The following is a 12,351-nucleotide window of genomic DNA, read 5'->3' as shown; positions in this document are numbered from 1 at the left end:
TTGATATTAATTCTTCTTTAAATGTTTGGTAGAATTCGTTAGTAAAGGCATCTGGTCTAATGTAGGAAATGCAGTGTTTCCTTATTGACTTTCTGTCTGGATTACCTATCCATTGTTGAAAAGGATTATTTTACTATTATTATGTTGTTATTTCTTCCAGGTCTGACAGTATTTGCTTTATATATTTAGGTGCTCCTCCTATTTTGGATGCATAAATATTTACAAATGTTACATCCTGTTTTCGATTGACCCCTTTATCACTATATAATGACCTTCCTTTTTTCTTCCTACACGTCTTTGCCTTAAAGTCTGTTTTATCTGATTGAAATAGAGCTTTGTACTTGTGCTCAGTTGCCCAGTCGTGCCCGACTCTGTGACCTTATGGATTGTAGCCTGCCGGGCTCCTCTGTCCATGAGGATTTTTCAGGCAAGCATACTGGAATGGGTTGCCATTTCCTCCTCCAGTGGAAGTATAGCTTACTCCTGCTTTCTTTTGGTTTCCATTTACAAAGAATACATTTTCCCATCTCTTCACTCTTAGTCTGTTTCCTTAGAGCTTCAGTGAATCTCTTATAGGCAGCATATAGTTGGGTCTTGTTTTTTTAATTCCATTCAGACACTCTGTGTCTTTACGAGGCAGGGGACTGCATCTTTTAGCATGCGGGATCTTAGTTCCCCAACCAGCAATGAAACCTGTGGCCCCTGCAGTGGAAGCGTGGAGTCTTAACCACTGGACTGCCGGGGGAGCCCCAAGACATTCTATGTCTTTTCATTAGATAATTTAGTCTTTTATATTTAAAGTAATTATTGGTTTAGGTGTGGACTTACTGTTGGCATTTTGTTAATTGTTTTCTGGCTGTTTGTAATTTCTTTGTTCCTTTCTTCTTCTTCTTTTGCTCTCTTCCTTTTGATTTGATGATTTTCCATAGTCCTATGCTTATTGGTACCACTGTTATCTTTTGTATATCTGCTATAGGGTTTGCCTTAGGTTACCTCGAAAATCCCATGGACAGAGGAGCCTGGTGGGCCACAGTCCATGGGATCGCAAGAGTCAGACACGACTTAGCGACTAAACCACCACCACCACCACCACCACCACCACCATGATACATAAAACACATATTTTACTTTTCTTTTCCATTCAAATCATTTTCTTGTGAAATGCCACTACCCTTTTGGAATTTCTCATCTTCAATTATTAACTAGTATATTTCCACAACATTCTTATTTTCATCTGTGGTTTTGCTTGTAATCTGAGCAATTCTCCACTATTACTTTCCAAAACTTCATGAAAGTCCTACATCTTTTGCAAGAAATTTGCAATTTCATTTTGAAAACCGTTTGGAGTGAATTTTCAAACAGGCTAATAGGAACAGAAAGATGTTATGTAAGGAAGGATATCTAATGACTAATTTTATAAGTGACTGATTTACTGGTAAATATATAGCAAGGCAACTTTTGCTCAATCTCTCAACTGTGGGGACTTTTAATGAAGGCTTGACTAATAAAAACCCCCTGCAGGCATGTAATAGGGTTGTGGTAAGTTTTATATGAAATAGTACCCATGAATGCTTAACACTGAGTTAGACAAGGCTGTGGTCCTAGTGTGATTAGATTGACTAGTTTTCTGTGAGTATGGTTTCAGTGTGTTTGCCCTCTGATGCCCTCTTGCAACACCTACCGTCTTACTTGACTATGCCAAAGCCTTTGGCTGTGTGGATCACGATAAACTGTGGAAAATTGTGAAAGAGATGGGAATACCAGACCACCAGATCTGTCTCTTGAGAAATTTGTATGCAGGTAATGAATGAGTAAGTGAAGGAATCATAGTGAATGAGTCATAGTGAATGAGTAAGTGAATGAGTAAGTGAATGAGTGAATCATAGTGAATGAGTAAGTGAAGGAATGAATAAATGAATGTCTCCTTCAACTTTTTCTTATTACAGTAATCTCACAGTATCTACTGAGCCTTCCTCAAAAGTAATTTCCCCTAAGCCCTGAAAATGTTTTGTTCTGTGCTTTTAATTAAAAAAAAATTTTTTTTTATGTGGCAGATACCTCTGTAGTAATATGGAATAGTTTCTAAGATACAGTGATAAATACAAAATGTAGAACAATTTGTACCATATGTTTTTGTTTTTTTTTAATTGGAGAGAGAACACACACACATTTTTTGTCTGTGTGTTTGATATGTGCATAGACAGTCTTAAGGATATGTAAGAAACCATTAAGAGTGACTGCCTTTGGATAGTAACATTAGGAACACACATAAGATTTATTTTTTATTGTATACTTTTTATTGCTTATTTTTTTACTTTGTGAATGTATAAACATGTGTATGTTGCTTGTGTGTGTGTGTGTATATATATATATATACATATATATATATATATGTATATATATATATATATAACTTGATAAATTTTTTACCATTTCTAAAACCAAAATAAATGGTAAGCAGGAGGACTGGAATAATGTGGGATTATTACTAAATTCATGTTAGAAAAATATTTAATATGAGTTTGTTACATGTATATATAGAAGCATGTAAGGGTTTAAAAAATATTTTTTCTAGGTCTTCATCTGCCTGAAGCTTTACACATTATACATTTCAAGTTGGCCTAAAGGGTTCAGTTCAGTTCAGTCGCTCAGTTGTGTCCGACTGTTTGCGACCCCATGAACCGTAGCACACCAGGCCTCCCTGTCCATCACCAACTCCCGGAGTTCACTCAAACTCATGTGCATTGAGTTGGTGATGCCATCCAGCCATCTCATCCTCTGTCGTCCCCTTTTCCTCCTGCCTCCAATCACTGCCAGCATCAGGGTCTTTTCCAATGAATCAACTCTTCGCATGAGGTGGCCAAAGTATTGGAGTTTCAGCCTCAGCATCAGTCCTTCCAATGAACACCCAGGACTGGTTACAGACATATAAAAATTGGATAGGATTTAATAGTTATACTTTTTATTTTTAAAAAATATTTCCACTTATTCATCATATAATTTGGTTTTTGACAGAAACTTAGACCTCTGGCCTTTCTTTGGGATTGGAATGAAAACTGACCTTTTTCAGTCCTGTGGCCACTGCTGAGTTTTCCAAATTTGCTGGCATATTGAGTGCATCACTTTCACAGCATCATCTTTCAGGATTTGAAATAGTTCAACTGGAATGCCATCACCTCCACTAGCTTTGTTTGTAGTGATGCTTCCTAAGGCCCACTTGACTTCACATTCCAGGACGTCTGGCTCTAGGTGAGTGATCACACCATCGTGATTATCTGGGTCGTGAAGCTCTTCTTGTACAGTTCTTCTGTGTATTCTTCCCACCTCTTCTTAATATCTTCTGCTTCTGTTAGGTCCATACCATTTCTGTCCTTTATCGAGCCAATCTTTGCATGAAATATTCCCTTGGTATCTCTAATTTTCTTGAAGAGATCTCTAGTCTTTCCCATTCTGGTGTTTTCCTCTATTTCTTTGCATTGATCACTGAGGAAGATTTTTTTATCTTTCCTTGCTATTCTTTGGAACTCTGCATTCAGATGCTTATATCTTTCCTTTTGTCCTTTGCTTTTCACTTCTCTTCTTTTCACAGCTATTTGTAAGGCCTCCCCAGACAGCCATTTTGCTTTTTTGTGTTTCTTTTCCATGGGGATGGTCTTGATCCCTGTCTCCTATACAATGTCATGAAGTTCATCAGGCACTCTATCAGATCTAGTCCCTTAAATCTATTTCTCACTTCCAGTGTATAATCATAAGGAATTTGATTTAGATCATATCTGAATGGTCTAGTGGTTTTCCCCACTTTCTTCAATTTAAGTCTGAATTTGGCAATAAGGAGTTCATGATCTGAGCCACAGTCAGCTCCCAGTCTTGTTTTTGCTGACTGTATAGAGCTTCTCCATCTTTGGCTGCAAAGAATATAATCAATCTGATTTCCATGTTGACTAAGAGTGATAAAGTTGGCTTAAAGCTCAACATTCAGAAAACCAAGATCATGACATCCGGTCCTATCACTTCATGGCAGATAGATAGGGAAACAGTGGAAACAGTGTCAGACTTTATTTTTGTAGGCTCCAAAATCACTGCAGATGGTGACTGCAGCCATGAAATTAAAAGACGCTTACTCCTTGGAAGGAAAGTTATGACCAACCTAGATAGCATATTCAAAAGCAGAGACATTACTTTGCCAACAATGGTTCGTCTAGTCAAGGCTGTGGTTTTTCCAGTGGTCATGTATGGACGTGAGAGTTGGACTGTGAAGAAGGCTGAGTGCCGAAGAATTGATGCTTTTGAACTGTGGTGTTGAAGAAGACTCTTGAGAGTCCCTTGGACTGCAAGGAGATCCAACCAGTCCATCCTAAAGGAGATCAGTCCTTGGTGTTCATTGGAAGGATTGATGCTGAAGCTGAAACTCCAGTACTTTGGCCACCTCATACAAAGAGTTGACTCATTGGAAAAGACTCTGATGCTGGGAGGGATTGGGGGCAGGAGCAGAAGGGGACGACAGAGGATTAGATGGCTGGATGGCATCACCGACTTGATAGACATGAGTTTGAGTGAACTCCGGCAGTTGGTGATGGACAGGGAGGCCTGGCGTGCTGTGATTCATGGGGTCGCAAAGAGTTGGATATGACTAAGTGACTGAACTGAACTAGACCTCTGGCCACACAAAGTTTTGTTTCTGTGGCTTTTTTTCCATCATGGATTTTACAGTATTCTTGCATATATAACCTAAAAAATATGCTAAAATATTCAAATTAAATGTTGCATATATGATTTCTTCCTAAAGCATAGTATACTTTGTCAGTGCCCTACTCATCCTCAGGTCTGATTGTTGTATTTATGCCACCAACTTCCAGCTGCCTGAGGTCTTCTGGCATCTGGAGCCTTCCTTTCCTAGTGAGGTCACTGGAGGCTAAATTAGTTTAAACTTTAAAAGCAATTTAGCAGGTTGTATCAAAGGCCCTAAAAATGTGCATACCCTTTGATCCAACTAGAGGAAATAATCAGATAGATGGGTCAAGATATGGGTCAAGAAGTATATTTAAGGGTGTTTTCATATTCTTACCTAATTTAAAAAACAGTATCTAAATGTTAAAAAAGCAGACTGTTAAATAAATTGTAACAAATTTGTGCAGTAGAATACTGTTCAGTACTTCAAATGATACAGATGTTTATCGGTTACATTGAATGCTATTAGTTCATTGGTAAATATGTGTTAGGACAATCTTTGCTTCTCACTTCAGTCTCTTAATTGTAGATACTAGACTGATGAGATCTTGACTAGAAAGGACCACTTTTAAAAAAGTTCTACATACATATAATGCATAGAAAAACATCTAGAATATTGACAATAACCTGTCATTTGTTGTCTCTATTCTAGATATCCCAGGTGGTGCAGTGGTAAAGAATCCGCCTGCCAAGGCAGGAGACACCAGAAACACAGATTCAATCCCTGGGTCAGGAAGATTCCCCTGGAGAAGGAAATGGCAACCCACTCCAGTATTCTTACCTGGGAAATCCCATGGACAGAGGAACCTGGTTGGCTACAGGCCATGGTGTTGCAGGGAGTCAGACACGACTGTGCATAGCACAGCACACTGCAGGTCTTGCATACAGTGGCAAATATTTAGTAGCTTATTAAATAAATAATGAAGAGAGTCAATGATGAGAATGTGTTACAAAGTAAGAGTTTTGATTATTTCAAATTTGTACAGTTGAAGTCCCTTTTAGAAAGTAAAGAAAAGAGGGGAAAAACCAGGTAGCAGGTTATACACTAAACTGTTAATGTGAGTTATATCTGACTGGGACTTTAAGGGTGATTGTTTTCTTTATACTCACTTAAGAGTTTCTAATTTGACTATAATTCTATATTACTTTTATAATGGAGAAATAATAAAAGTCAAAACTATTACATTTAAGATTAAAAATACTCAACAATAACAACAGTGAAGCTTTATGGTCTTAATACACAAAAGACTATTGTCTGTGTTGGCCAATTATGTTCCTTTGTAACAAATGTATTACACTCATTTGTGGGGCATCCCATGTAGAATACAGCTGAAACATTTCTGTAAACAATGCATAAATTATATTGGGTTTATTTCACCTATGGCGGGCCAGTTTTGCACAGTACTTAGAAACTTAGGAAAATTGCAGGGTTGTTTATCAACTAATAAATAAGCTACTATTAAAGCCATTTGGAAAATATTCTCCTGGGTTGTAAGATGTTATTGATATGGAGGTGTCTGAATGTACTTTTTTAGGGAAAGGAGAATTTCTAATGTTTTTAGTTAAGTTACTTTATCTTAAATAAAGGAGAACTGGGGCCTTCCCTGGTAGCTCAGTGGTTAAGAACCTGCCTGCCAATGCAGGAGACATTGGTTTGATCGCTGATCCAGGAAGATCCCATGTGCCACCGAGCAAATAAATCTGTAATTTAAAAAAAAACAATTAGAGCTGCAGATGTAATTTGTTTAAATGTTCAAAGTTTCAAATAGTGAAGTCAAAGGTTATTTTAAAAACTTGAGGTTGCTTTGGGATGTGGTTAGATGTCTCTGCTAAATATTCCCTAGTGTTTTCCATAGGATCACATTTTCTTGTCATAGCGTGTTCAAGTACCCGTACCAGTCTTTAGATTGTAAGCTCAATAAGAACAGAAATAATATCTGTCTTACTGGCAAATTACAAGAACTTAACATTAAAAAAAAAAAGAATGTATAAATGAATGGAGTTGTGATTTTAAAAAAACGTTTTATTAGAGTACAGTTGATTTACAACGTTGGGTGGTTAGTTTCAGGTGTACAGCAGATTGAATCAGTTATTCAGTTCAGTTGCTCAGTCATGTCCAACTCTTTGCAACCGCATGGACTGCAGCATGCCAGGCTTCCCTATCCATCACGATCTCCCGGAGTTTGTTCAAACTCATGTACATCGAGTTGGTGATGCCATCCAACCATCTCATCCTCTGTTGTCCCCTTCTCCTCCTGCCTTCAATTTTTCCCAGCATCAGGGTCTTTTCCAGTGAGTCATTCTTCACATCAGGCGGCCAAAGTATTGGAGCTTCAGCTTCAGCATCAGTCCTTCCAGTGAATATTCAGGACTGATTTCCTTTAGGACTGACTGGTTTGATCTCTTTGCAGTCCAAGGGACTTTCAAGAGTCTTCTCCAATACCACAGTTCAAAAGCATCAATTCTTTGGTGCTTAGCTTTCTTTATAGTGCAACTCTCACATCTATACATGACTACTGGAAAAACCATAGCTTTGACTAGATGGACCTTTGTTGGAAAAGTAATGTCTCTGCTTTTGAATATGCTGTCTAGGTTAGTCATACCTTTTCTTCTAAGGAGCAAGTGTCTTTTAATTTCATAGCTGCAGTCACCATCTGCAGTGATTTTGGAGCCCTCCAAAATAAAGACTCTTACTGTTTCCATTGTTTCTCCATTTATTTGCTATGGGATTGGATGCCCTGATCTTAGTTTTTTGAGTATTGAATTTTAAGCTAACTTTTTCACTCTCTTCTTTCACTTTCATAAAGAGGCTCTTTAGTTCTGATGCTGAAGCTGAAGCTCCAATACTTTGGCACAGAACTGACTCATTGGAAAAGACCCTGATGCTGGAAAAGATTGAAGGCAGGAGGAGAAGGGGACAACAGAGGATGAGATGGTTGGATGGCATCACCAACTCGATGGACATGAGTTTGAGCAAGCTCTGGGAGATCGTGATGGACGGGGAAGCCTGGCATGCTGCAGTCTGTGGGATTGCAAAGAGTTGGACACGACTGAGTGACTGAACTGAATGTGTATATGTCAGTCCTGATCTCTCAATTTATCTCTCCACTTCCCTCCTCCCCACCATAACCATAATTTTTTTTAGATTCCACATATAAGCAGTATCAGATGATAGTTGTCTTTATCTGGCTTACTTCACTATGTATGACACTCTCTAGATCCATCCACCACCTCTGCAAATGACCCAATTTCATTCCCCTTTTTATGACTTGAGTAATATTCCATTGTATATCTGTATTACATCTTTTGTATCCACTCCACTGTTGATGGACATTGAGGTTGCTTCCATGTCCAGGCTATTGGAAGTAGTGCTGCAGTGAACACTGGGGTGCATATATCTTTTTGAATTATGGTTTTCTCCAGATATATGCCCAGGAGTGCATTATATGACAGCTTATTTTTGTTTTTTTAAGGAACCTCCATACTGTTCTCCATAGTGGCTGAACCAATTTACATTCCCACAAACAGTGTAAGTCTTTTCCACACACTCTCCAGCATTTATTGTTTGTAGATTTTTTGATGATGGCCATTAGAATTGTGATTTAGAACAAGAAAATAAAAGGTTGGGGTTTTGAAATGCACTATGGATATGGTTCCTTACACACTGATGCAGAGGTATATGTTTCATTAAGATTTGAGTTTTTTTTTTTTTTTTAAGATTTGAGGTTTTAAGGTGAGATATTTACATTTGTAGTATAGCCAACTGCAGTACGTGAAATGCCAAGATACAAATATACTACTAAAAATTCCTATGAGGTGTAACAATGTAGAGAATAATGGTAGATAAGCTCCCTCAGTTGTGTCCGATTCTTTTCGAGCCCAAGGACTGTAGCCCACCAGGCTCCTCAGTCCGTGGGATTTTCCAGGCAAGAGTACTGGAGTGGGTTGCCATTTCCTTCTCCAGGGGATCTTCCCAACCCAAGGATCAAACCCGGGCCTCCCGCACTGCAGGCAGACGCTTTACCATCTGAGCCACCAGGGAAGCTCAAGCTACATATCATAATTATATAAATTCAGAGCTGGGAGGGAACTAAAGAGCATCTAAAAGTCAATCCTTTCATTTTATATGTGAATAAATGATAAGCAATAAAATTTAAATAACTTACAAGGTGACATAGCTCATTACTGGTAATACCAGACTGTGTGCCAGGTCTCCTGACTTGTTGGTCTAGATCTCTTTTCCGCCTAAACCAAGGCAAGCAAGCCAGTGGGGTGTCATAGGCAATCCTTTTGTTCTTTGAACATGGTAGTCCAGATTAGCATGGTTCTTTAGCCACAGAGAGCAACACCAATGTGAGGTCATTAGGAAGGGCATTGTAAAAGAAACAGAAGAGTTCTCATCCAGAATACTGTACATAGCTCTGTGTCCACACCAGAGGAAAGATACGCTAAAGCTGGAGAAGAACCGCAGGAGGACATGAAACTAATCTGACAACTGGAAGAATAGGATATAAATGTTCTGATATTTCAGCCTGAGAGGTTAAAGGAAAATAATTGTGTGGACTGGACCTGAAACTTTGGAAGTTGCAATACAGAAGAAAATGAGACCCTTCCACAGAATAGGCCTGGGTGACACTGTCAGAGGTGGCGATGAATCAGATGATCCAGAAGACTGAGCAGTGTGATAATTCCTATGGCCTTATTTACAAAACCCTTTCTCTTGTCATTTCAACTCCCACCTGATCCCTGGAAACGTCACCAATGGAGAAGGGACAGTGAGTGCCTAGTTGTCTCCCTTGGCGACAGTGGCGCTCCAGCTGCCAACAGGCTGACACTGACTTGGAGTTCTTCCTCTGTTGACCTTCATTTCATTCCAAATCCTGGATTATTGTGAATGAGAGACACCTTCTCTCCATCAGTCATAACTGTCAACTACTCATGTCTTTTATCCATTTTCTCTTGTCTGCTAAACTAATTTTATGTCTGTGAATACTTTCCTGTGTAAGTATGCCTTGATTTATAATAGCCATAGTGAAAACTGTTTGTTATGAAACTGTCGGAACATTCAAAAATGTGTTTTGTGTATCCAAAAAGAAATAAATTATCCCAGTTTGTTTCCCATCTTTGGTGTGTTCCACGTCTTCCTTAAAGTTAATCAGATGTCATAGTGTTCAGCTTTCCTCTCCTGAGGGTTTTTTCCTTCTTTTATCTTCCCTTTTACATTTAACATTTTAAAATATTTAGTGTTATTTGTTTGGCTGTACTGGGTCTTAGTTGTGGCATGCAAGATCTTCAATTTTCATTTTGGCATGTGGGATCTCGTTCCTCAACCAGGAATAGAACCTGGGCCCCATACGTTGGGAGTGTGGAGTCTTAGCTGCTGGATCACCAGGGAAGTCCCTGTACTTTAGTACTCTTTCATGCATATTTTGTGTATATATATATATACATCTGGCTGCATCAGGTCTCAGTTGTGGCATGTGGGATCTTGACTGCATCGTGCAGGATCCTTCGTTGTGGAGCGTGGCCTCCTACAGTTGCGGTGTGCAGGCTTAGTTGCTCTGCAGCATGTGGGATCTTAGTTCTGAGACCAGGGATCAAACCTGGGTTCCCCACATCTCAAGGCAGATTCTTAATCACTGGACCACCAGAGAAGTCCCTTGTACATATTTTTAAAAACTCTGATATTTTCATATTTATTTGAAAGCTTAGAGGTATTGATATGTCTATTTTTCATTAGCAGAAACTGATGAACTCTTCTGCTAGTGGGCAATTATTCTAAAAAAAGCTTTGCAAAAAATATGAATATTAAAAACTGAATAATAACACTAAACTGATAATAACAATTATCTCTAAGGGAGTAATTAAAGAGAACTTCAGTATTCTATATAAAAATTTTCTTCATTGATTTTTATACACTAAACATCTATCACCTAAGCTAGAAAACAATTATAATAAATATTAATAACATTAAATATGTGATATCTAATAGCTGAAGTAAATAGATATCTTTCTTAGTGTGAATAGGTCTCTTACAGCCTCTTTCAAGCTAGCAAAATACTGTTCTTTGTAAGAGATAATTTGCTGTGTGGACTCTTGGTTACTAGCACTTGGAGCTCCACAAAATATTGGCTCTGCCTTTTAGTAATAGGCATACCAAGAAAAGGATTCTGCACTTTGGTAAAGCACTGGCTTCAACAAACATAAGTGAGTTTCTTTATTGCAGTATTTCTCAGGGTGTTTAATATGCTAATGTGCCCTGTCACTCCCGCCTAGAAGTTAAAGTGGGAACAGAGGATAGTACACAGGTTTTTCCAAACTTACTTGTTTCCAACACCTCTTTTCCTCCCAAAACCACTGTTCCAAGGCACATATTTTGGGAAATACTGCTGCAGGATATTAAAGAAAGAGTTCATTTCACAGAGATAGGTAATGAAGGACACTAACTCTTCTTATTGCAGGATTTATCCATATCTAAATATACACTGCTCTCTGCACATCGTTTTTGAGCCAGATCTAGAACATTGAAGGTATAGATTTTTCCAATATTAAACTAACCTTACATTTTTAAAATAAACCTTGTTTGTGATAGACTATTCTTTTATGTGTTGATATATTTAAAATTGGGCTTCCCAGGTGGCGCTAGTGCCTGCCAGTGCAGGAGACATTAAGAGACACAAGGTTCGATCCCTGGGTCAGGAAGATCCCCTGAAGGAGGGCATGGCGACCCGCTCCAGTATTCTTGCCTGGAGAATCCCATGGACGGAGGAGCCTGGAGGGCTACAGTCCACAGGGTCTTACAGAGTCAGACACAACTGAAGCAACTTAGCATAGCATGCATATTTAAAATTGTGATTTTTATTTAGGATTTTTACTTACTATGCTTATAGGAGAGACTATATGCTTATACAAAAACCCTTTAATTTTCCATTCTTGTCCTGTGTTGTCAGGTTTTGGTGTTAAATTTCTTGCTGGTCACATAAAATGAATTGTTAAATGTTCCATCTTTTTTTTTCTCTTTGGTAGTCTGTGAAATCTTGGTGTTAACTCTCCTTTGAATGTTTGGTAGAATTCCCTGAATAAAGTTTCAGAGCCTGGAATTTTATCTTGCTGTGTTTTATTTCACTGGACAGTTTTCAATTTTGCAAGAGAATCTCATATTGGCAAGAGGAGTCAGACCCTATTCAGTGTAGGGACCACAGTCCTACAAACCTCACCAGTAACAAGTAGTGGACTTAGCTGGACTCAGTCAGGGCTTCCCTGGTGGCTCAGAAAGTAAAGCATCTGCCTGCTATGCGGGATACTTGGGTTTGACCCTTGGGTCGGGAAGATCCCCTGGAGAAGGAAATGGCAACCCTCTTCAGTACTCTTGCCTGGAGAATCCCATAGACGGAGGAGCCTGGTAGGCTACAGTCCATGGGGTCGCAAAGAGTCGGACACGACTGAGCGACTTCACTTTCACTTTAGTTGGACACAAGGGAAAATGCTTCAAGCATCCCTGCAGCTTGAAGATAAGGTTCAGGTTCGGAGCAAGTGGTGAAGCAGCCAGAAATTTAACAGGGCAATCCTGGAATTGAAGCAGGGATAGAAGAGCTGAGATAAGCTGCTCACCCTCTAGGCTGA

General features: G+C 38.9%; 1 protein-coding gene and 2 long non-coding RNA genes across 4 annotated transcripts in view; 2 read left to right on the top strand and 1 right to left on the bottom strand.

Annotated features, from left to right (window-relative positions):
- LOC133237563 (uncharacterized) overlaps positions 1–11,828 on the top strand; it is a 38,202-nt gene extending 26,374 nt beyond the window's left edge. Inside the window, exons 4-5 of the long non-coding RNA XR_009733247.1 lie at positions 3,016–3,249; positions 7,536–11,828. This is a non-coding gene — a long non-coding RNA (uncharacterized LOC133237563). The remainder of the gene's footprint in view (positions 1–3,015; positions 3,250–7,535) is intronic.
- Positions 1–12,351, top strand: part of UCK2 (uridine-cytidine kinase 2) — a 125,502-nt gene that overhangs the window by 26,970 nt on the left and 86,181 nt on the right. The window lies entirely within an intron of this gene.
- The window catches only part of LOC133237557 (uncharacterized), a 44,449-nt gene that overhangs the window by 24,168 nt on the left and 7,930 nt on the right, over positions 1–12,351 (bottom strand). The window lies entirely within an intron of this gene.

Source organism: Bos javanicus, chromosome 3, assembly GCF_032452875.1.
Source record: "Bos javanicus breed banteng chromosome 3, ARS-OSU_banteng_1.0, whole genome shotgun sequence".
Lineage (NCBI taxonomy): Eukaryota > Metazoa > Chordata > Mammalia > Artiodactyla > Bovidae > Bos > Bos javanicus.
This window is presented reverse-complemented; position numbering and strand designations above follow the sequence as displayed.